The sequence below is a fragment of the Lampetra fluviatilis genome, chromosome 53, assembly GCF_964198595.1.
Source record: "Lampetra fluviatilis chromosome 53, kcLamFluv1.1, whole genome shotgun sequence".
Taxonomy (NCBI): Eukaryota; Metazoa; Chordata; class Hyperoartia; order Petromyzontiformes; family Petromyzontidae; genus Lampetra; species Lampetra fluviatilis.
The window spans coordinates 5407897-5430357 of NC_136327.1; the positions used below are offsets into that span (position 1 = coordinate 5407897).

A 22461-nucleotide genomic window follows, 5' to 3' on the forward strand; every position below is an offset into this window, starting at 1 on the left:
TAAAATTGCAAACGATAAATTGAAGAAAACGTGCGAACCACAACACATACAACAGCAAGGGAATTGTTGAAAATTCAACTGTGATCCACGAGATAAGCATCGTTCTCCAGAATTGTACACGGACAGCCGTTTTTTGTCTATCCACTGAAGGATGAGGGTCCCCCCCCCACCCTCATGCCATGTAGGTCATCAGGGTTATTCGACTATACTTCACCAATGCCGGTCGGTAGTACAGGTCGGCGAAGGTGGCATTGGTGTGGGGGCACAGAAGTAAGGAGCACAACAATAGATTTTTACAAGACGAGCAACAAAGAAACCGATTATTCTGGGGTTTAAAAAAAATAATGTGCGTGCGTGTGGCATGAGCAGGACAACGGGGCTAGGTTTTCATTTACTTTTAGCAAACCTACAGCATTTGCGAAATTCGGGTCAGGAAAACGTTTTTAAAGAATCCAGGAAGCATCAAAAGGCTGGGCCATCCAGGCGGCGCGAAGATCAGCCAGCCACAGGACAGGGCCACGGGGCAAGAAAGCTGATGAAATGTACCTTTGGAAAATGTATTATTTATGGCAGGGTCACCCACACCCCAACCCCCCCCCCCCGTTTTGGATCCAGTTAACAGCCGTTTCCGTGGATACCATTAATCCAATCTCGTACAAATCCAAAGCGGCAACTCTCTCTTTCGCAAACACAACCGGACGGCGACGGTCGCCAGGATTTACGCAAAATGGGGAGCACACTTTCATTCCGTTATAAAATTGTGAACGTGCACAGATGCGCGACGCGGGTGCGGCTATCATGTAAGGCGTATAAACCATGGCGAGCGTTTCTTGAGCTGTGTTTTGTCAAATTGCATTCGCGAAGATTCACGATGATGCTTTAACTCTGGTTGTCCCAACCACACCAAGGCTGTAAACCACCACTACACGTAAAAAAAAATAACAGAAAACGTATTTCATTCACTAGCTGACAACCATTGTTTAAATTTATATTCTGCTTCTGAGCCAAAAGTTCCATTATTGCACTGGGTCAGCTGCCCAGATTTTCTGGCTCCGTGCGCTATTATTCTGTGCATCTTTTCTTGTCACATCCACTATCCTTACAAACAGGATCCGTAGACATGCATTGGAGAACCATAGACTTGCAATAGAGTCTAATGCCGTTACATGGACTTGCATGAGAGAGACAGCCAGACTTGGAGATACCCAGAGACTTGTATCTTTTTATAAGTCCCCGTTTCTTCATGGGGTCACCTGCTTGGATAATCTTTCTCCACGAGCTGCTTCTTCATCTCTGCCCCTCGTCTCTCGTCACACATTCACCGTCCTCAAATCTTGTTCCACCACATCTCCTCCCGTCTCACCAATCGGTCCCCCTCTACTCCAAGTGCCCCCTGCACCGATGGCATCTTCATTATGAAATGTGCAAAACGTACGTCGACTCGAAAGTCAGACCCTTTTGCCGGATAAGCGGAGGTTTGGCATGCTTTTGGAAAACCCGAGAGAGGAAATCAACATACTGATGCAAACTAAACAAAATAATCTTCATCAGCGAATAATACCGCGATGGCATATTAAAATCCGAAACATGAACGCTGACAAAGAAAAATGGATTCAAAGTTTAAACGCGGGCACAGAAGCACAAGGGAGGTAAATGTACGGGATTACCCTCAGGCAGGAAGCGAAATTGCACGGGTTAGAGAATCGGCAGAGGATAGATCGTGATTGACACCTAATGGGTTCCTGCTGCTGCTGCTAGAATCCACTAAATCTACTACACAATGTTAAAAATAACCAATAAGTCTTCCCAAATAGCGACAACAACACATTTTAAACATTGCTCGGATGGGAAGGGACAGAACTTAATACAGCACACAATATAAAAAAACAAGAAGACGAAATCAACAGCATGGATGAAAGGTCTGTAGCATTCCCTTAAGTGTTTGCCCATATGGTTGAACACAACTTCCCAAGCAAAGCACTCATGATGATGATGGTGGGTGGCAGGGTAGGGGCGGCAGCGTTGAGAGAATCTCACCTCCAGCCAAGGCTGTGGCACTTCCTGGTGACAACGGCCACCCACTGCAGGCAGTAGCAGCAGCAGCAGCTGGAGCAGCAGGTTCTGGCTGAAGGCAGCAGCAGGAAGTGGAGGGGACAGGCAGGCGGTCGGGGAGAGACGCCCTGATCACCCGCCTCGCGCGCCAGCCGTCAGCGATGGCCTGCGCTGGACGCAGCCGCCGTAGAAAATGCTCCGGTGCCCGTCTCTGAAACCGTGGATTGAGGACGCTTCGGAAAATCCGCGGGGAATGCTGCGGTGGGGGGGGGGAGCGGGGGCGTGGGAGCAAACGATCGCGGTGCATTAGAAACCCGTTCGCGGGTGAATCGCGGTGTGGGCACAAAACGATGTCCGTGTGTCCAAAACGAAGGGAGAGTGTCGACGGTCGCCTCGTGAACAAAAATCAATCGCGGCAAAACGCAGCACCCGTGTTTAAGGCCGTGCCATGTCGTGGTGGAGGATCTCTGTGGGTGGCTGCAATCCACAAGGCATCCGTTGAGCCAACAGACATAATCGTGTGTATGTGTGTGTGTGAAAGACGCTACTGAGCAGCTGGAGGCAGCTGCCCTCCAGCAACAACGCAGAGCAGGGAGGGGAGGGGGTGACGCTCACAACGAGCAGAGTCAGGCGGCTAAAATGCAGCAAAAGCTGGCACAGTAGTGAGCACAGGTCGTGCACCTGCGAGTCATGTCAGTCGACAAACTTAGACACAACAGAGTCGTCCCCTGACCTACTGCCAACAGCGGAGCCTTCCACACTTCACGCGATGGCCTCAAATTCCACCTGGCCTGGCACAAGCGCCATGGGTGATGTCGCCATCACTTATTGGCGAATGGTTGTCGTCAATACTCCCAACCTGCAGAACCGAGGTGGTTGTTTGTAAGATTGCAGTGCAGTAAGGTGAGTTGCCAAATTTATACGGATTTTCTTTTTGAAAAAAAAAACAATTAAAAAGGGTAACAGAGCACATGTGGATCAAGTACCACACATCCATTTTGAGTTTTATCCGACTGCCAGGGGAAACTGGGGAAGCGGCAAGGGATTAGTTTGTGCCAACATGTGTTGGAGACTGCAGTGTTAGCGGTTAGCGCGCTGCGCTTCGAACACGGCGACCCGAGTTCGATTCCCACTCACGGCCACCAACACCAGTGACAATTATCTCGAACCGGTCCTGAACCTCCCCTAGGTTGACTCAGCCTCAAATGAGTACCTGCTGCAGTGTGTAAACATTTCTACCCAGGGAGACAAAAGCAGTCGGGCGTGGTTTTAGCCACCCACCCCCTCGTGTGCCGTGTCGGCCTTCATAGGTGCTACTTGCTCACAGCACTGGCCCCAACAGTCTGTTTAGGCTATACGGGGGGGTGGGCGGGGGGGAGGGGGAGATCTTTGTCTTTTGGGGACTGTGTGGACAAAATGAGAAGGCAGTGCGCTGGAGTGTGGTGTGCGACCAATGAGAGAGGCATGGGGGATGGGGGGGGGGTCAATCTGTGCGGATATTTGAGCCTCATCATCATCGCGCGCGACTTGTCTGCCCCCCCAACCGCTTTGGTTACAAACACAAAAAAACTCGTGAAGCTAGTGGCCAGACAGCTCACACGGGAGCCATCCTGAAATAAAACATTCAAGACTCAGTTGAGATTTTAAAATGAGTAAATAACAGATTTTTTTATTGACGTGAATGACACGTCCTTTTTCAGCCGTCTTCTATCGAGACCCGTCTTGCTTTTGGCAGGGTATCGATCACGCAGGGTTGGGGAGGGGGGGTTACGGTCGTGCAGTGGTTAGCGGATGCAGTGAGCTACGAACCCGACATCCAGAGTTCAATTCCTGGCTACAGCTGACATCAGTGGCAAGTGATATCTGAAACAGTCTTGGTCCCAGCCCTCCCACGCTTTTCACCCCCATCACCCACACTTTACAAACCCGAAGTGACCAGCGTGATGAAGTATTTTTTATTGGAGATTTAAATTAAGTGTTTCTTGAGAAATTAAGTGTTTTACCACTGGCACTATTTATGCCTAATCTTGCACTTTTTAATTCCTTCAATGGCTAAAACTTTTAAAAGATACATTTTACATTTGAAATAATATGATTTCTTACCTTTTTTTAATTCATTTGTAATATTCTTTTTTTTCTGATGCGTTTGTTATGTCTGTCACGGAAACAGTCTGTTGTTTTTAAATCCTTTATATTAAGTTCACTTGCTTGCTTGCTTGCGCGCTTACGACCGTGCAAATCTTTCGGTCGTTTTTTAACCCACTTCCCGTGATCCAATCGAGCTGACATTTTGCACACAGACTCGTTGTGCGTGACAATTTATTTTCGTGAAGATTTTTTTCAAAAATGTTACACTTTTTAGGAAAAAAAAAATTATATTTAATTACCAATTGCTTAATGGTGGCAGGCAATCATCTGACCCATAGGTGGCAGCCATCTCAAGCCAGAGGACGAGAGGACTCTAGCCGCCACGCATATAAAGGATTTATAGTGAAAAACTTTGTTTTTACGGGTTAATTTTTTATTGTTGAAACCTGAGGTAAGAGCAACTTAGCTCGCAGTGTACTTCAAAATAAACTGAACCGAAACTGAACTGGTCACACACGACCCGACATTCTGTGAAGAGAGCGTCATCCAGCAGTGGATTGACAAATAACTGCCTGGAGCACTTGTTTACCGCATGGAGTATTCTCGCTAACTTGGCAGTCACTTTGTTCGCGCACCCATTTTGGAGGGCGGTCAACTAAACACACGACAATCAAAACACAGGCCACATGCACAAACAAACTGCTCTACACCTGGTTCACACCGACGACGATGCTGAAAATCCATCGCCTTTGTCCGCCGAACATTTGTTTTATCGTTTGAGCTCAGCGAACGACCACTAACACACACAAGGGGAGGCCGTGGGAGCGGGCGGGCGGGGGGGGGGGTCAGGCAACAATCCAAAGAGTTATTGTATAACAAACAAATACATAAACGGTCGCGTTGTCCGGTAAAGTAATCAGACCCCCGCACCGAGCGACGCTGGCCTGCACGTCGAGCGATAGGGCATTTCACGGGGCGCACGACAAAGTCCCGTCCGGAATTCTGGGACAAGAGACTTGGCAAAACTGTGACGCGGACTCGGAATGCCCACTGGGGGGGGGGGGCGGAAGAGGCTGCACGGCACAAATCTGGCTGGCGCGCTTGGCCGTTCTGTCGGCGCTTGCCCACCTGCGTGCGGCAGATTGTTACGAGGGGCAGGGGGGGGGGGGAAACACATTCGCAGGTGCCAAGTGAGAGGATGCCAGGCCCGCTCCACCACCAACCGCGCGTTCAGACTCCGACCAACTCAACTATTCAACGTTGGGTAAATAAAAAATGAAAATTTAAAGGTTGCGTTGGCAGCGCTGCACAAAGGACAAATTGAAAAGGGAAAAAAATACGTTTCACTACATTTGTCATTTACAATGCCCCGCTGTAACAGGACAACTATACATCAGCCTGGTGTTTAAAGCGATAGAGGTTTGATTTGTGACTACAAATGATCCCGTTTAGCCAGTTTCCCGGCTATTTTTACAGGGGAGATCCCGTGGTGAGCAAGCGCAGCAGCAGCAACAACAACAACAGCAAAAGGAAAGACAGAAAAAACCGTGAATATTTGCAGAGAACGAGTACGGACCTCAAGGAACATTGCACAACTAACGAACGTCGTATTTGCTTCAGAGCAGAGGAAAGGCCACACTGCCTTTTGCTCCAAGCGTCAGCCGCGGATATATCCATCCATCATTCTCCCAAGACTGGGCTAGCAACGGCGAGGTCATTGGGAGCCCCGTGGTGGCAGCTCTGGCTGTCATCTCTCTCTAATATTGCCTCTGGGTCTTTCAACCTGGACGACCCGCTGGTTGTGGTTCAAGTCCGTCCCAGTCTGCGATGTTCCGAATCCAAAACGAGTCTTTTGTTCGGGTGCCCTGCTTTTCTGGTAAACAACATACTTCTGTATTCATATTCTTATGGTTTTTTTCGGTAAAGTCACGTAGGTAAAAAATTTAAATTAATAAAAGTAAAATAAAAATAACATACTTCTGGTTGTAATTCAGTTCCCAAGTTCGTTTTGTTGCAACCAGCTGAGAACTCAAGAAGCCAGCATAGTGTCATTTGCCTGATTGACCTGGGTCACCAAAACACACCAAACCTAAACAAAGATTTATAAAGTACAGCGACGAAGCAAATAGAAACCAACATAAAAACAACTGTCACTTAGTTGCTGCGTCAGTGATACAAACGAATGTGGTGATTATTTTTTTTATATATGTCATTGGTACAGAATTACCTAATTGCATAGGTCACCTTCAATAGAGTAAGAGTCCTGCCCAGAATCAAGATCAACATTTGAATCCTTTCATGGCCAAAACCGTTGATGCCACCACGCTTCTGCAACGCTTTCTCCCCCTCTGGTAGATCCCACGGCCGTCACATAGCGGACACGCGACCTCCAATCATTTCCCTCAAAGTAAGTACTCTCCTACCCTCTGGTCTCAGATCTCCCCCTTGGTTCGCCAGAACAACTTGCGCGACACTAAAATATATCTTCTTGGTTCTTTCGGTAAAGTCACGTAGAAGGGAAGTAATAAAATAATAAAAATAAAACATAATAAAATAATTCTCACGACGTTTCGGCCACAACGCAAGCAGCCGTCCTCAGGTGAAGACCAGGTCTGTCGGGGAGACAGCGTCTGAATGAACCGAAAGAACCAAGAAGATGAATCCCTGCAGTCATGAAAGCTTTAAATCGAAACTAAAAGATATATCGACGAGTCAAAGATCCCAGGGAAGTTTTGAACTCCACGGGAATGACTGCAGGACTGCCGCCACAAACAAGACCACAGATGGACGGGCCTTCAACTGCTGACGCTGGGTAACTTGAGTTTCAAATGCTCCCCGAAAGAATAACACAACTTGCGCTGCGTGGTTATCCCAAGACAAACGATGCGCAAAAATACGATCCGCTTTCCTTCCCCACTCGTCGCCCCCCCCCACCCTCCAACATTTCCTTTAAATGGGAAAATTGTGCTCATGATGTAATGCGACACATACGCAATTAGCTAGAACGCACACATTTTTAAACAACACAACTTCTATCCGAGGGACGTTCTCAGCTGCGAAAACATGACCGTGCGCGCGTGTGCGGCAGGCAGATGTCAGGCCTGAAGACGGGAAGGAAAAAAAAAGGCGAGAGGCAGATTAAATTTTCCCCGACACTCGACGGGGAGAGAGTAAAGCTGCCACCACAGCGGCCCACTCCCCCCCCCCCCATTTAAAAAAGGCCCATCTTGACTTTTCTCTCCAATTACCAAGCTAGGTGGGTAGTGCACACACAATCAGCACGCTCCACAATTTTCATTACTGCAGGGAGAAGGCGTGCAAGATCGCAGCAAATGGAAAAATCTGAGCATTTAATAACCAATCGCCTTTTTTTCCCAAACCCCCCCCCCCCCCTTCCCCCCCCCCCCCTCCTCCTGCTTCGACATCCTCTCCGGGCCATTATTGAGATTAGCGGGAGGCAAATGCGATGCGAGCGGTAATTATTCAGGAGACGCGGGACGCGTGGCTTGCGCCGATCGTTTGGGGACAGATCCCGCTCGCCGGGGACGCTGCCGGTTAACCCAAACGCGCCTCATCATTTTGGCGGATCCCGGAAGCCAAGCAGAGCCGAGCCTGGTCAGCGCACACACACACACGCGCACACACGCGCGCACACACACGTATCGTTGTCCCGTGCAGCTTCCCAGGGCGCATCGAGTCTTCGTAGCAGTAAAACTAAAAACTAAACTTTTTTTTTTTTTACCAGGTAAGGCCCACTGAGCTGTATAGCTATTTTTCAGAAGCCAACTGGCCACAAATGAGACTTCAACTTCGTGGCTGATGACGTGGAAATTTATAGCAGCCAAACACTCTAAACGCGTGATGTTGATTCTAAATGCGATGGGAAAAACCGGAGGACCCGGAGACAAAATCAATGCTACCACAGGGAGGACATGCAAAACTCCAAATATACAGGCGTCAGAGTCAAAATCAAACCCACGACCTCCTGTATACCAGGTGAGGTAATTAACATCTCGCCACCGTGGAACCACCGTGCCATGAAATGCCGTATCGTTAGATATGCACGGCGCCATTGCGCCGTGTGGAATTTGACTATTAAACATACAACTTGGAAATACAGCATGAATCTACGCCGTGTAGGATGTGGTAATATCCAGGTTTGAAAGCACACGCACACCACACGTGGGTACGACGGTGGTGGAAACTCGTAATCCTAACGGGCAAGATATAAATCGCGCACGAAGAGCATCAGAGTTAAAGCTAGCTCCATTACGGTCTGGGCGATGTAAAAAACATAATTTGACGAGCAGAGCACCGCTAATCCACCGTTAATTTGATGCAAAGCAGCAACCGAGGAGACACGGATTTACACGCCAGGACCATAACACAACCACATCACCCTAAATGCACCCGATCTCATCAAATCTCAGAAGCTAAGCTGGCTTGACCCCGATTCGTACACGCATGGGAGACCGCCCTGGCAGTACCAGGTGCTATAGGTGTAGGCCTGCGAGCTGGCCAGAATGTTGTGGTACAACAATGGGTTCGCTCCACCATACAAATGCAAAGAGCTGCGTCTGTCTGTGGCCTCTGCAGAGCTTTGAGTGCCATCTCCCTCCGATGCGTGGGTTTTCGCCGCATACCCCAGTTTCCTCCCGCACGCTAAAACCACGTGAAATGGGACTGGTCAAACAACCCAATGAAGGCAACCCCCCCCCCTCCAGAAAATGAGTTGAGACTCAGTGCGGCTCTCCTGAGTAAAGGGCATTCCAGTGCATCCTCATAATAATACGGTGGTTCTGCATACAACCACAGGGAGGTTTTGGGAAGCCCTGAAAACTAAAAGGGGGGAGGGGGGAAATCGCACTCCCGAAGCTCAGAAAAGGAAAAGCGTGCAGTCCAGTTTAGTCCTGAACTGTGCAATAACCAACTACTCTCGCGTGCGATTGTGCGTTCCGGTGTTGGCTTGGGATTTTTGGCGGGGTGTTTTTGTTTAATATTATATACACACACACACACACACGTTCTTTTATAAATCAACATTACAATATGTAAATGACCTAAATCTCGGACGATCAAGAAAATACGGTGGCTTTGTTCTGGAGGAATTAATCTACCCGGGGGGAGGGGACGCCATTAGCTTGCGCGGCGCATCTCAACCCTCGGTGACGCTGCGCCTGCCCTGGCGCCCAGATTCACCCGACAAGCGAAAGCGTCGCTTGGCCTGCGTGCTCCGACCCATCCGCCGAGCATCATCCGCAAACCTCGGGGTCACAGGCGCTCTTGGCTCGGGCAACACGAAAGCGCTTCGCCTCACTCTCTCTCTCTCTCTCATCGCGGCTTTGATTACGGATTTGGGTGAAGATAAAGAAGAGTTAATCACTGCTTAACGAGAGCCATCCGCTAGCGGTGCGCGGAGGCGGCGTGCGCGTTTTTGACGACGCGGCCAACTTGGAAGTGCCCTTCCCCGCGGTTCCACGTCGCGTCCAATTTCGTGGCAGCGGCGCGGGGAGCCAGCCGGCCGGCCCGGTCTCAGCGGTGTCAGTCAACTGGGTTCGACTGCACCGGCAAAAATTATTTTGCAGAGGGCTCCCTCCCCCCCCCCCCCCCCCCCCCCTCTTCGTTTCGCTGTTAATTTGACGGCAGCGGAAGGCTCGGGAGAAGAAGCGATGCGGTCACCTCCAAATTACGCACCGGTTTTTGACGAGCGACCGGGCATGGCAGCTGCGTTCACACGGCGCGCGTTACGATCGCGGCGCCGGGGAGGGTCCGTGCGCGCGTACGTACGTTTGTCTGTGTGCGTGTCACCGTCCTTCAGGAGGAGAAGGAGCATGTCGACGGCAGCCCCTTTCCCCCCCCCCCCCCCCATCTGCTTTGCGAACGCGGCGGATCCCAGGGCGCAGTTCGCCAGAGCCGTCAACGCTCGCCGGTGCCGCGGCAAAAATTAAGCACCATCTGCTGTTTAACAGTCCCCGATAATGCGGTACAATTTGGTGTCAAAATACGAGGAGGAGGAGGCTGCGGCATCTCTATAGACACCATGGCTGTCACGACAAGGTTACACGCTTAAACAGGGCGAGCTGAGAGAGATGCTGATACCCACACACAAAAGACAAAGATCCCCCCGGGGAAAGTGCTGTTAGCGAGCGCATATTAAGGGTGGCATAGCGCATGAGGAAATGGTGTGGCCAGCGCCCTACCTTCATGTTTCCTATGTCTCCCAGTGCTGATGTTAATCCTTTCTCTCATTCCGATTATATACGCGTACCTTAGCAGTTTTTATTCCCATTCCGTTCCGATGACATAAGTGTACGTCATCGGAATACAACCAGAAGGAAAACTAAAATAAAATGACTTTAATGGCACCGAGGCTCCGACAAGGCCATGCGAAAGGGCGTGTAGCAGTTTTGGCCCAGCTACCATAGAGTGCGGTCGTGTCGCTACAGTTTTCTGCGGTGAGTACAATGTCTTTAAAAACAACGGCACTACGCCTCTTCCCAATAAAAATTACGCGAACTGCTTGCGCGTTCCGAGATTCAGCGGTGAACGGGACCCACCCTGCAACTGGGACGTCTCGCACCAGGTCCTCATTTGAATGGAGGAAATCTAAGGGAGGCCCGGGGAGCAATTCAGATATTCGTCACCGCTGGCTGCAATCAGGATTCAAACCCAGGCGCTCAAAGCTATGCCTGCTCAGCGCTCTGACCTCTGAGCCACACCTGTTAATCTGTCAGATTTATTTAGTGAGACTCCTAATTAGAAAATGTATCAATTGCTCTACCGGTTAATTCCCCCACCTTTTGTACTGCAGAGATTTGATGCAAATAACAAACCAGCCGCTGGTGTATCGACGTAAAAACAAGCCGATAAGCCAGTCCATTAATGGAGCCCTCCAACTCTGTTAGGCACTCGCTCCCGCCCATGCGTTCCATAATTGCCCACGAACTGCACCCGGTATGGAGCATTCTATCGATTTCAAAATAAATAAAACCCACGAACTTGCACGTGTTTTGTTGTAAATCCTTCCCAAACAAGTAAACGAACTGCTAAGTTTCGTAGAGACTGGCTTTTCTTTTTTTAACGCAGGCTTCTACAGTTTGCTTGGACAACGTAGAGATCGACACAGGAATACAAGATCCCGCAAGCATCGCAATAAGTATCAGCAGCCTATTGGGGGGGGCCCCCTTAAAAAAAAAGTCACACAAGAGAGAGAGAGAGAGAAGCTCTGCGTTAACAAGCCGAATGAATTCAGCTGGAATGAGCAGCCTTATGTAGCAGGGTTCAATAAACACGCAATAATGCACGTAGCATATTCCGCGTGTAGCTTGTGATGGAAAAAAAATTAAACCCACCGAAGCGAAAACCTCATCTATCAAAAAAATCCTGGCTTATTTCTCTGCGTATGAAAAGGGCCCTTTGGCAAAGCCTGCGCCGACGTAAACAGTAGCTTTTGTGGAGCCGGGTTTTTCTTGCACACGGCTCCGAAAAGAAAAAGAAAACATTTCGATGCACAACGTTGGAAGGAGGAAAAAAAAATGAGGCATATCGTTTGTTTATTTACTTTTTGGCGGGCGGCTCCAAAAAAAAACTTGCCATTTCAAGTCGAGGTCGCACAACACTGGCAAATATGAGCGGCCATGTCTACTCCACTGGTGAAGGGGGTCACCGACGTCAACGTTATTGTAATTTCAGAGCAGTCTCTCTGGCGGAAGGGGTCTTGCGGTCATTCACACGTGCGCACGCTTTCGCGATTATCATGCCGTCAAGCGCATTCGCACCTCACCGCAGCGACAGCCCTACCGCCTGCCTGCCACAGCCTCAACATTGGCTTCACGGTCTGCTCGCGGGTTCCAACGCGTTGTTAGCGAGCGTTCGATCGTGAGCGTGTTCACCGTCCATCGTCGTCGTCGCCGCTCTTCTCCCACTTAATTTCACAACGTTTGTGCTTCCCCGCCCCGCCTCTGCACCCGAAGTCGCAATCCCTACTCGCTCTGTTTACTCAAAGGAATACAGCAGGGGGTTGTGGAGGGAGGGCTTCTCATTAGGCTCTGTGCGCAGAGACCGGAGATTTTTCTTTTAATCCATTTTCCAAGTAGGACGCGACTGCCGTGGCTTAAAAATCAGAGACAACAATTCGCTTGGTCCTATGAAGAGACTGCCTCCTCCTGCCATGTGCATGTGGAATTTCCACCACTGGCTCGGCGCTGGTCCAATGCCATGACAATATAACGCTGCTCGCTGTGATGGGCTGCGCAGTGTTTAGACAGTGGCTCGCCTCCACAGCTGGACATGCTGGGGGCTGCCCCACCTACTGGAGGAAATCGAGACCAAAGCATCAATGTCCTGAATTCACTCTGGGAAAAGCCTCACGGAGTCTCAAGTCTCTTTCTTAAGGAGGGGTTCTTCTGCATTGAAGATGAATGACCAAACACTTTGAGAAAAACTGGCATATACGAGGAGGGAGGGGGGGGGAATTAAAACCTCCACGCAGATGGAAAAAAACCCCTTCGCTGTACCGCCACCGTCTCTTGGCCGCCCCGCAATGCAAACCTACAATGTCATATTCTCAGGAAATAACCCACCCAAGAACAAGCTCGGCTCGACTCCCACTTAGCTGCCTTTACAGAAGTGTCTCTTAACCTGGGGTGCACGCACACCCTGGGGGTGTGAGGTGCCCTTTCTGGAGGTGCGAGACAGATTTTTTTTAGAAGGCAAACAATCGAAACGCAAATTAAGCATGGGCACATAAATACAACTACTTTGTTTCATCAAACCCTATGTATTTATAACATGATAAAAAAAAAATTACGATTGAGAACCAAAGGGGTGCAAGGTTGCAGGAAAAGTGAAAAACCACTGGTTTACAGAAATACAGACACAGATAATGCACAAATACACTTTCAACACTAGTTTGAAAGCCTAATCAAAGATACGTCAGCGGCTTAAGGGAGGCCTTCAGCCCCAGTCTGGGACCCACTTCCCCCGAAGCGCCGAGCTGGATTGGCAGGAGACTGAGTTTCGCTCGAGGTCGATCTCCCCAAGCCTCGCGGTGAAGTGTTCCGCACACACCACCACCCTCTCTCTTCTTTGCAGCCGATCTCCTGCGACGGCAATCGAAACGTTTTCTTGGCGGCGTAACAAACGCGGCTGCACACACTGGTTGAGACAGCCGTCCGCACCTCCCCCCCCCCCCTCTTCACCCCCCCCCTTTTCTCTCCTTGTCCACACTCCAAAAGTTAAGGATTTACTCTTCGCGCCGGAAACACCTCCGTAAAAGAGTGTTTGTTTTGACAGCGAGGCAAACCGCCACGCGGGCGCTTGTGGGTATTTTGTTAGGACGAGCGCCGTTCGCACCGCGCCAGGTACTGCTCCAGTTCACCGGGTATTATTACCGTCTGGGTGCTGGAAGAAGAACAATGATAACATGGTTAACGTGCACCCTCCGCATTTGCATGCTCATTCCACTGCTGGCGGGGAAGATCACATCGAACCGGCCACCTCTAAATTACGAGTGCGGTGTACTGTTCATTACACCGCAGCCACTATCCCAAGATTTGACCTACCTCTTCCCACACTGGCTCGGCATTTTGAAAGGAGGTGGAAGTACACACACTTTTACCCCACCACACATACCCCATTTATACTGCTGGGTGGACAGACGCAAGGTGGTGGGGGGGGGGGATTTGGAGAAACTTTCCCCATCGTTTCGACTGCCACGGCAGGATATCAAATCAAACTGGCACCCTCTGGATTATGAGTGCAGTGTGCTATTCATTACACTGCAGCACTATCCCAATAATTTTATACAGACACACACTTTAGCCCTTTCTTTTTAGAAATGCCAAACGCCGTGACAAGTATGCGCTGAAAGGCAACCATTAAAAGCCATTTGGCGCCGTGACAGACCGCACTTTTTGCGAGATTTCAAACCGTGTCATCTTTGATTGCGCCAGTCGCGAACGACGGCGGTGCAGTCCCTCCTGAGGACCCGGCACAAAACGGGGCACAGCTGTGCCGCTGGGGGTGGACGCAAGCCCCCCCCCCCAACTCCCCCCCCACCTCCGACTGCCCATGTCCCCCACCAAAACCACCAATACCAAATGCCAGGAGCTCAATTAGGGCTCAATTACCAAGGGAGAGGCCCTCGCTGGGGTTACAGAAGGCAATTAGTAGCCAATGGAAAAACGTAAAAAATTTGGGTCGGACAGATGGGATTTGAACCCCAAGGCCTCTAAAGCACTGGAGACTTATCGGGAGGACATTTGCCACTGGCTGAACCAAACCATTCACAGATCACAAGGCACGGGCACGCGCGGATTCCAGCTTTGACAAAAACAGAAATTTGAAACATGCCCACCAGAAATTACTCCCCGTTACGCTTTCTAAACCATCTCGTTTGTGTACAGCTCACGTTCACGGTAAACAAAATAAATAGTTGCTACTCCCAATCTAAAAAAGTCGAGAGCATCGTTCAACGCATCAATTACCTTTGTTGGTCAGCCAAGCCCACGGCTGGAAGAAAAGTTCAAAACTGCACGTCTCAGTCTTGGGGAGGCAGCTAGACCTGAGCCGGAGAGGCTCAAAGGTTGCAACGTGGTCTCCTTCAGTTCAAAGTCCGCTCGCTTGAAACTGAAAAATCATTGAGTTTTTTTGTTTGTTTTGAAACTGCGGACCAAAGCGAGAACATTTTCTTTTTAACCAACCCTACGAACTTTGGCACGGCACCGCCAGATTAATGGGAAATACGGGGGCATTCGATAAGACAAAAGCAGTAGTGTTAAGAGAACCTCTTATTGACCAGCAGAGGACACGCGCCAATAACCAAAAGACGCCGTTGCCAAATGTTTAGTATGTACGTAAAAGTTCTTTCGCACCGTACGTAGCCAACCCTGCTAAAATCAGAGGTGCGGGGGTGGGGGGACAAACTAAAACACAAAAAGCGGTTCTACCGAAATTCGTTTTCAATCCCAATTGACGACAAACTTACTTTTAAAATGTATCGTCTGCAATGCAGCGTTAATCGTCACAACTTGCAGAGGCGAGATGTCTTGTTGTCGCTACTTTATAACGTAATATACAATGGATGTGACCGGGGAGGGGTCAGGGGTCAGAGGTCAGAACACTGAGCTGCCACCGCAGAGAAACCTGGGTTCAAACCCTGTGGACGGCCACCAATGGTTAAACTGTTCTATGTAAAATGTAGCGGAGTTGATGGTCTCAACCCAGACACCGATGACTGCTTTCAATTCTGGGTTGTATTAAATATCACTTGGCACTTTATTTGGCTCATTGCAGCTTTGATAGTTAAAAAGTTGCTTGGGATTGGCATGTGATAAACAATCTTTGCAGGGCATATTAACGGAGTGCTGCTCGTGTTGATAACAGAGAGGTTTATGGCAGTGACTTCGCAAGTAGTTCAGTAACATCTTCTGGGGTCACACAGGGTGATATACTGCTAGCGCTTTAGGGTTTCTAATATAAATGTTATCATCTCACGCCATGCAGTCCATAGCAGCACAAAGGCAATATAATTCAGGTGGGGGATATAAAAACGAGAGTTCTATGACATCATAGTTCATGGCAGTTCTCTGACACAAGGTGCTGCACTGCTCGCTGCAAGAGATCGGAACGGAAATTCAATCATCTCGTGAACATTAGTCCGATGGCAACACAATTTTACTGTATAATTGGGGACAAGAAAAGAAAATAAATTGGACAAGGCAGCAAGTTTAATGTGCCCTCCAGGAACCGTGAGCTTATTGATAATCTCTCTGCAGCAAATCATCCTGGGGCCAAGATGGGCCATCGATCTTGCAGACCCTTGTCCTCACCGAGCTACAGCACAGCCTAGGTCGGCTCCGGTAAATAAATGGTAAAGGCTGGAAGCTATTTACCCAGGTCATTAATCACCCGCCTCTCATCCTTTAAAGAAGAAGAAAAAAATCGGGGACAGCAACAACGGCGCGAGCTAGCATCACATTTCGGCCACAGTGGGGCCACACTTTTGCATTTCGCATTTTTCGGGGGAAACTGGAACAAATGTATCGCGAACCAGCGCGACAAGTTGTAGGGGGGGGGGGGGTTTGCTTAAAATTCATGTTCCAAATAAGCCCCTTCCTCCTCCCCCCCCTCCCAACTAATATTTTCTTCACACCCCCCACCACCACAGACTCGTTTGCTCAAATTTATTGGGAACAAAAACCGCCGACCTGGCAACCCGGCACGCACGTGGCCGCACATCTTGCGGAATTTGACCAGGGGCACATCTTAGTCGGATTAATATTTACACAGCAATGGGCTTTTTTTTTTCCTTCTTCTTTTGGGACGGGATAATTTAATGAAACGCACGGCGGCTGAGGTGAACTCTCCTCTCTCCCCCTGCTTTCTTCCTCCCGGCTCACAAAGCGCAAATCCCTTTCGGAGCAGGCAGAGTGCTTTTGTACATCAGCCAAGTAAATTCTTAACAGGCAGTAAAAATTTGAACGTAACCCTTCATCCCTCAAAAAAAAAACCTTGACATTCGTCACGCGATTTGACGATAAAATTGTCGTGAAACAACAATGGCAACACGATGAGGCGTGATACAAATTTATTAAAAATGATGCCGTTGCAAAATCGAATCTGTCAATGTTGAGAAAAACCCATCATCACAACAACAACAAATTGTGGAGGCTGGAAAACCACGAGTTTCAAATAAACAAGCCAAAAACGAGTAAAAAGCCACACAGCCATGGGGGGTCTGCAAAAAACCATAATTTCCTCAAGTGCATTGTGGTCCTTCATAATATTGTCACAAAGGCACAGCAGAATAGTGCAATGGACAATGCCTACCATAACAACTTTTATCACCTAATAAGCACAAGGCAAGGTGTGCGACACCAAGACGGTTTGTGTTGGTCGCACATGTGCACGACCAAAGGACCAATCTTGATTTGAAGCTTTCGTGACTGCAGGGATCCATACTCTTTGGTTATTTCGGTAAAGTCACATAGGTATAAAATAAAATTAATCACGACGTTTCGGGCGCAACGCAAGCGTCCGTCATCAGGTGATTTATTTTATTTTATACCTACGTCACTTTACCGAAAGAACCAAAGAGCAAAGGACCAATCATACAACAAGGCACCATCAATCCTGGCAGGGCCCTGAAACGATCCAAATTAAATGTAACCGACCGCCGCCGCTTGTTGATTGATTATCGCCGTCACAAGCAAGAACGGTGTCAGCTCACACAAAAGACAAATATCTCCCCCCCCCCATAGCCTTCACAGACTGTTGGGGCAAGTGCTGTTTGCTAGCACACACACACACCCACGTGTGTGTCTGGCCGCATGCCTCCCTCCTCCACTTCCTCCACCACGAGCCGGCTCTGCGTACATGGCCCATCGTCTGCTCCGCTCTCTCTCGCAGTCTGGAATGCTCTCGTCTTACACTCGAATGTGCGCGCGCGCTCTCCTGCGTCCCACCACGCGCAGTCAATTGCGGTGAGAGATTGATACAATGCAGACACAACATAACGTAATGTGTACACAAACAATCAAGCGGGTGGGCGGGCGGGCGGGCGAGCCTGCCCGCCTGCCTGCCATCCACCCAGCGTGGCAGTGTTGACGGATCTAGGGCACGGATGCGAAGCAATGCGTGCGTGCGTGGCGTTACGCAACCAGGGCGCTCACTCGGGTGGCATGGTGGTAAAAAGGTATGAAAAATAAAACTCAGGAGAGCTGACTGGTTGAATCTCCACGCACAGCAGTGTCGACGGAATGGGAAAAGTTTCTGAAGTCATCCCTCACCTGTCCACTCAGCAGATCAAATGCCAACGTATAAAAAATAATATGGGTACACCACAATTAAGCCAATAGGCAGGTTGAGTGTGTGCGGTGGGGGTAAAGTGTGGGTAACTCCTACCTCTTCCAAGAGGTCTGGCCAGTGAGGCAAAGTGGAAGAGAAACCTTCTCTAGTGGAGGAGGCACTCTAGAACTCCCAATAATGGTGACCTTTGTATGGATGTCGAGCGTCTTTCACACCATACGTAGCCAACCGTGCTAAAATCGGAGGTGCGGAGAACAGGGCTTGCCCATTCGAAAGAAATTACAGGACCGCATCTTTACCTTAAAGATGATAGCATTCCCCATCATCTTGTGGCCTGGCAATTGTACAACAACAACAAGAAACTTCCTGGAATTTTTCTCATTCATGTAGGGGGCTGCCTTCGTTGCTCCTCTTCCTCCACTCTCTCCTGCCCCGGGCCATTCTATCAAAGTCCACTCCAGTCCTTCACATCGCGGCTCACCACTCCAAACCACCTCTTTCTAGACCTGCCTCTCGGTCTCTCCGCCCTGGTGCTTCCACCTTCATGGGACTTTCCTCTTCCGATGTGGACTGCCCCTCTCTCTCTCTTCTCGCGACAAGTCCTAACCGAGCCATCGGGAGTCGAATTTCCTCTCGGCTCCCACGCTCATCACCTTCCTCCTCCCTCTTCACTAGGAGGAAACCAATGGGAAGAGCAAAAACTACCGCCCCAATGCCGGATGTGGCGGCACATGCCTGTAATCCGGTGCCTTCGAGGCAAGGTTGGTGGATCACAGGGGTGCGACGGTCAGCACACCTAGCAATGCAATGAATGGTCCAGATTCAGCTTGAGAATAAAATGAATTGATCATTGGTTTTTTTACCCTTCTATCTGGCAACAAAACTGACACCTTTTTTACAAGGAGTCATGTTTGCATAGACCACAATACCTGCAGTCATAATGCAAACAAAAAACATAACTCTGATAATGTATGCACTGTCCTTGAAGTTGATTGGTCCACACCCGAGACAGCTTTCCTTAGAGCCTAGTCTCACATGGGTTGGACCAGATGACGCCAAAAGGGCAAGCATTTACACCATTGGAACCTCATTTGCCAGTAAAAAATATTTTGTTGCCAGATAGAAGGGTAAAAAAAACAATTATCATATTTTTTACTGGCAAATGAGGTTCCAATGGAATACAATTATTTATTTTACCACTGTGCCCAATGTAGCAGTCTCTGATGGTTGAATAATTCCCCACAGCCTGCGACGGCGTGGGGAGGGGCCCTCATCCAACAGTGGAGTGATAGCACCGGGCTGTACATGTGCATGACTCGACGGAACTGCCCTGCACAACAATAATGATTGTGAAATAAACATCTAATCATTCCAGCATTAGCTTACAGCTTTGGTTGGTGAATAATGTCAGATTTGAGATGACCCCCCCCCATCCATCACCCCCCCCCACCCTAACCCCAGAGATCGGCAAAGAGTTTTTTTTTTCTATATATAATCTCCCTCCACCAATCTTTTGGTCGACAGAAGTGCAGTAAATTATGCATTCGCCACACCTGGCATGGGAAATTGCAATCCACCTCTCGTCACAGATCCGTGCGTGGGGTGTCCGCGTGAAGCAGGCTGCAGCGTGGCTCGAAAAACAAGAAAACGCTGGCAGGTCGAGAGGTTACGAATGGAAGCACACGGGCGTACACGGACACCTCCCCCCCCCCACCATCACGTATAGCGAGGCGTCAGTGCGTTGGAAATCGATGCTGGAACCGCTGAAGACCCAAATGGTACGCGTACAGTCCCCGCTTGTCAATCATGGATCAGGGGGGCTCCTCACATCGCGCGGTCCATGGAGGTTATTTCACCAAATTTCACCTCTCTGCTAGCAAGAAAGGCCATTCCCTGAAACGTTGACGACCATAATCGTTTCCTGTTGACGAATGTGTCGAGTTTCTGTTGTTAATACTTCACCGCGCTCATCAACGCAGCTTGGTGTAGGCGGGAGGCATAGACACAGGAAGACAGTACAGTACAACAATCAGTTTTGCTGCTCAAAACGTAGCCCCTGCAGTGACCTTGAAACAACGTGGCACGCGTGGTGGATCCACCATCCGGGCTAAACCCCGCTCAGCTTCTGAAGATATGACGAGAGAGAGTGCATTCCGGACAATTGGGTCGTTAGGCAAATTCAAAGCTAACAATCCTCATGCTCCAATGTACAAATACAGAGCTCCTATCTACACTGTGCAACACATGTCGGTACCCAGACTTCAAGGCACATGGGTATTAGAGGGTATGACAGCGATGGCAACCCATACCCTAATACGTAAGACAGAAATTGTGCATGAAGAGAGGCTTAACGCTTCATACATTACAATCCGCGTGATTTTTTTTTTCTAAATACCACCGAGCCAAATTAATTTCATGCAGGAGACACGGATTTGCACGTCTGGCTCATTCTACGACCAAGCCACCCAGAATTCACCCAATCTCATCCAGTCTCAGGGAGCCGTGCGGGCACGGGCTGCTTAAGTATTCGGATGGTGGTGGACCAGGGCTTACCAGGTGTTGTAGGCTTGGGCTATGGAGGGACTAGGGAGATGGCTGTACAGCAAATGGATTGCATAATCTGTCTGTTGTGGAATAACCGAGTGTTGCCCCTTTCCTTGTACGTGTCGTGGGTTCTCTCTGTGCGTACTTAGATCTCCTCTTTACAAGCCAAATGCTCAATTCGAGAACTTGCGAATCATCCCAACGCAGAAGCCTCCCAAAAAGGGGGGGCTCTCCTAGGTAAATGGAGCGGCATCGCCATTTGTTACGTCCGAGTGCCAATTGAAAAAAGTGCCCGCCCATATGGAACCGCGGAAGACCTGGCCAGACGGTGGACCACATGGAGTCGCTGCGAACCCTCGGTTAGACTCGGCGAAGACATCCATTCAACTTTCTCCGAGACCGTGCGCTGCCTACAGGCCCCTTGCACACGGGGACATACGAGACGCTGCACAAAGCCACGCGCAACAAGAATTATTCAGCGTCCTGCTACGCCTCGGACGAGCCAGCTGCAACGAGAAGCTACCGCAACCCCGAGGCAGAGATAACGTGGGGGAAGTCCCGTGTGCATTACAAGGGGGGAGGGGGATGGTGGGGGGGGGTGTGGAGAAGAGCATCCCCCAAAACTTACACACAATTAGGTAGCCGATGGAGCTTCAAATATAAAAAGGCTCTGGGCACTTTGAAAATGGCTGTTGGTGTGCCGTGCGGGAGAAAGGCAGATGGCCTCGCATTATTTCACGGAGCGGGCAATGAGCCAGCGGGGAGGTTGAAATACAAATCTTACGAGGACACGGCGTAAATACCGTGCCAAGAGAGCCAATCGCGAACGATTCACGGGTAAAGCTGTGTCGCTGCGTAGGCTCCTTTGCGGTTGCGCTGCTGTGTATCTCTGGAGATGCGCATCGAATCCAGTGATTCGGGTTCGACTCCCGGCCGCAAAAGATGTCGGAACTGGTCCTTGTGGAAAGTGAAAAATCTTTACGTTGACGACAGCCCCAATGCACGAAGTTCAAGTTTATATTGTTGAATCGGGTGTGAACACAAGAAACCTTCCCGAGCCACCGAAATCGCAAAAGCAAAAAAGAAATCAAATAAATGTTACAGCAATGAGGAAATCAGAATTAACACGAGAAATCGATCATATTGAACGCACTTAAACTGATGTTAAATCCTCCGAAACGAAAGTTGACCCGGGCAGATTATTATTTGGCCGAGCAAAGTTGACACAAGGACACAGCTCACGCTCTGTGGCTCTGTGGCCCGGCTTGCCCAGCTTGTTGTCCCTGCAAGGCGAAGGAGGGGGCTGGCTTTAAGGGGTTCCGAGGGGGTATGGAACGCGGGACACCGCGGCGGCGACGGCGGGCAGAATGGGGCCCGGGGCTGGTGAGCCATAATTAACCCTCGCATCACCCCAATTATCAGGCGAGCGCCGTTTGATTTGTTAGCGCTTGAGTGTGCACGGAGGGGGGGGGGGGGCTTCATCTGCCCCCCCCCCACCGCGCCCCCACTCCCGAATCCCATCCCATGTCACGATCGCACGTTGCTTGTGAAAGGAGGGGGGGGGGGCGGTGGTTTTGGGGGGGGGGGCACCCCAACTGCCACTTCCACTGAGCGTCACTTCGCAAGCCACCGCCTCTCGCCTTCCAAAAAGAAAAGAAAATCAAGGCAATTATCCTTGTCCCCTTGCATTTTTTGTTCTTACATTTCGCACAACAGGTTCCTACGCTTCTCGGAATTACTAAACCGTGTCGGCTTTGTGTGTAGAGCGGTAGAGCGGGCGGGCCCCCCACTACCGTCGGTCGTCTCTGTTGGAGCGTGACGGGGACAGTGCCGTGAATTTTCAGGGAGCTTTGCCTTTTTTTTGGGGGGGGGGTAGGGGTGGAGGGCAACTTACCACCAATTTGGCATTGACACTCGAGGGCTGTTAGACAGATGTTGAGTGCTAACTTTTCAGAACGTAATACTTTT

At 49.7% G+C, this 22461-nt stretch overlaps 1 protein-coding gene across 1 annotated transcript in view; it reads right to left on the bottom strand.

Annotated features, from left to right (window-relative positions):
* Positions 1-22461, bottom strand: part of RGMA (repulsive guidance molecule BMP co-receptor a) — a 103240-nt gene that overhangs the window by 57257 nt on the left and 23522 nt on the right. Inside the window, exon 2 of the mRNA XM_078879281.1 lies at positions 2038-2308. The gene's annotated coding sequence lies outside the window, so the exon portion shown is untranslated. The remainder of the gene's footprint in view (positions 1-2037; positions 2309-22461) is intronic.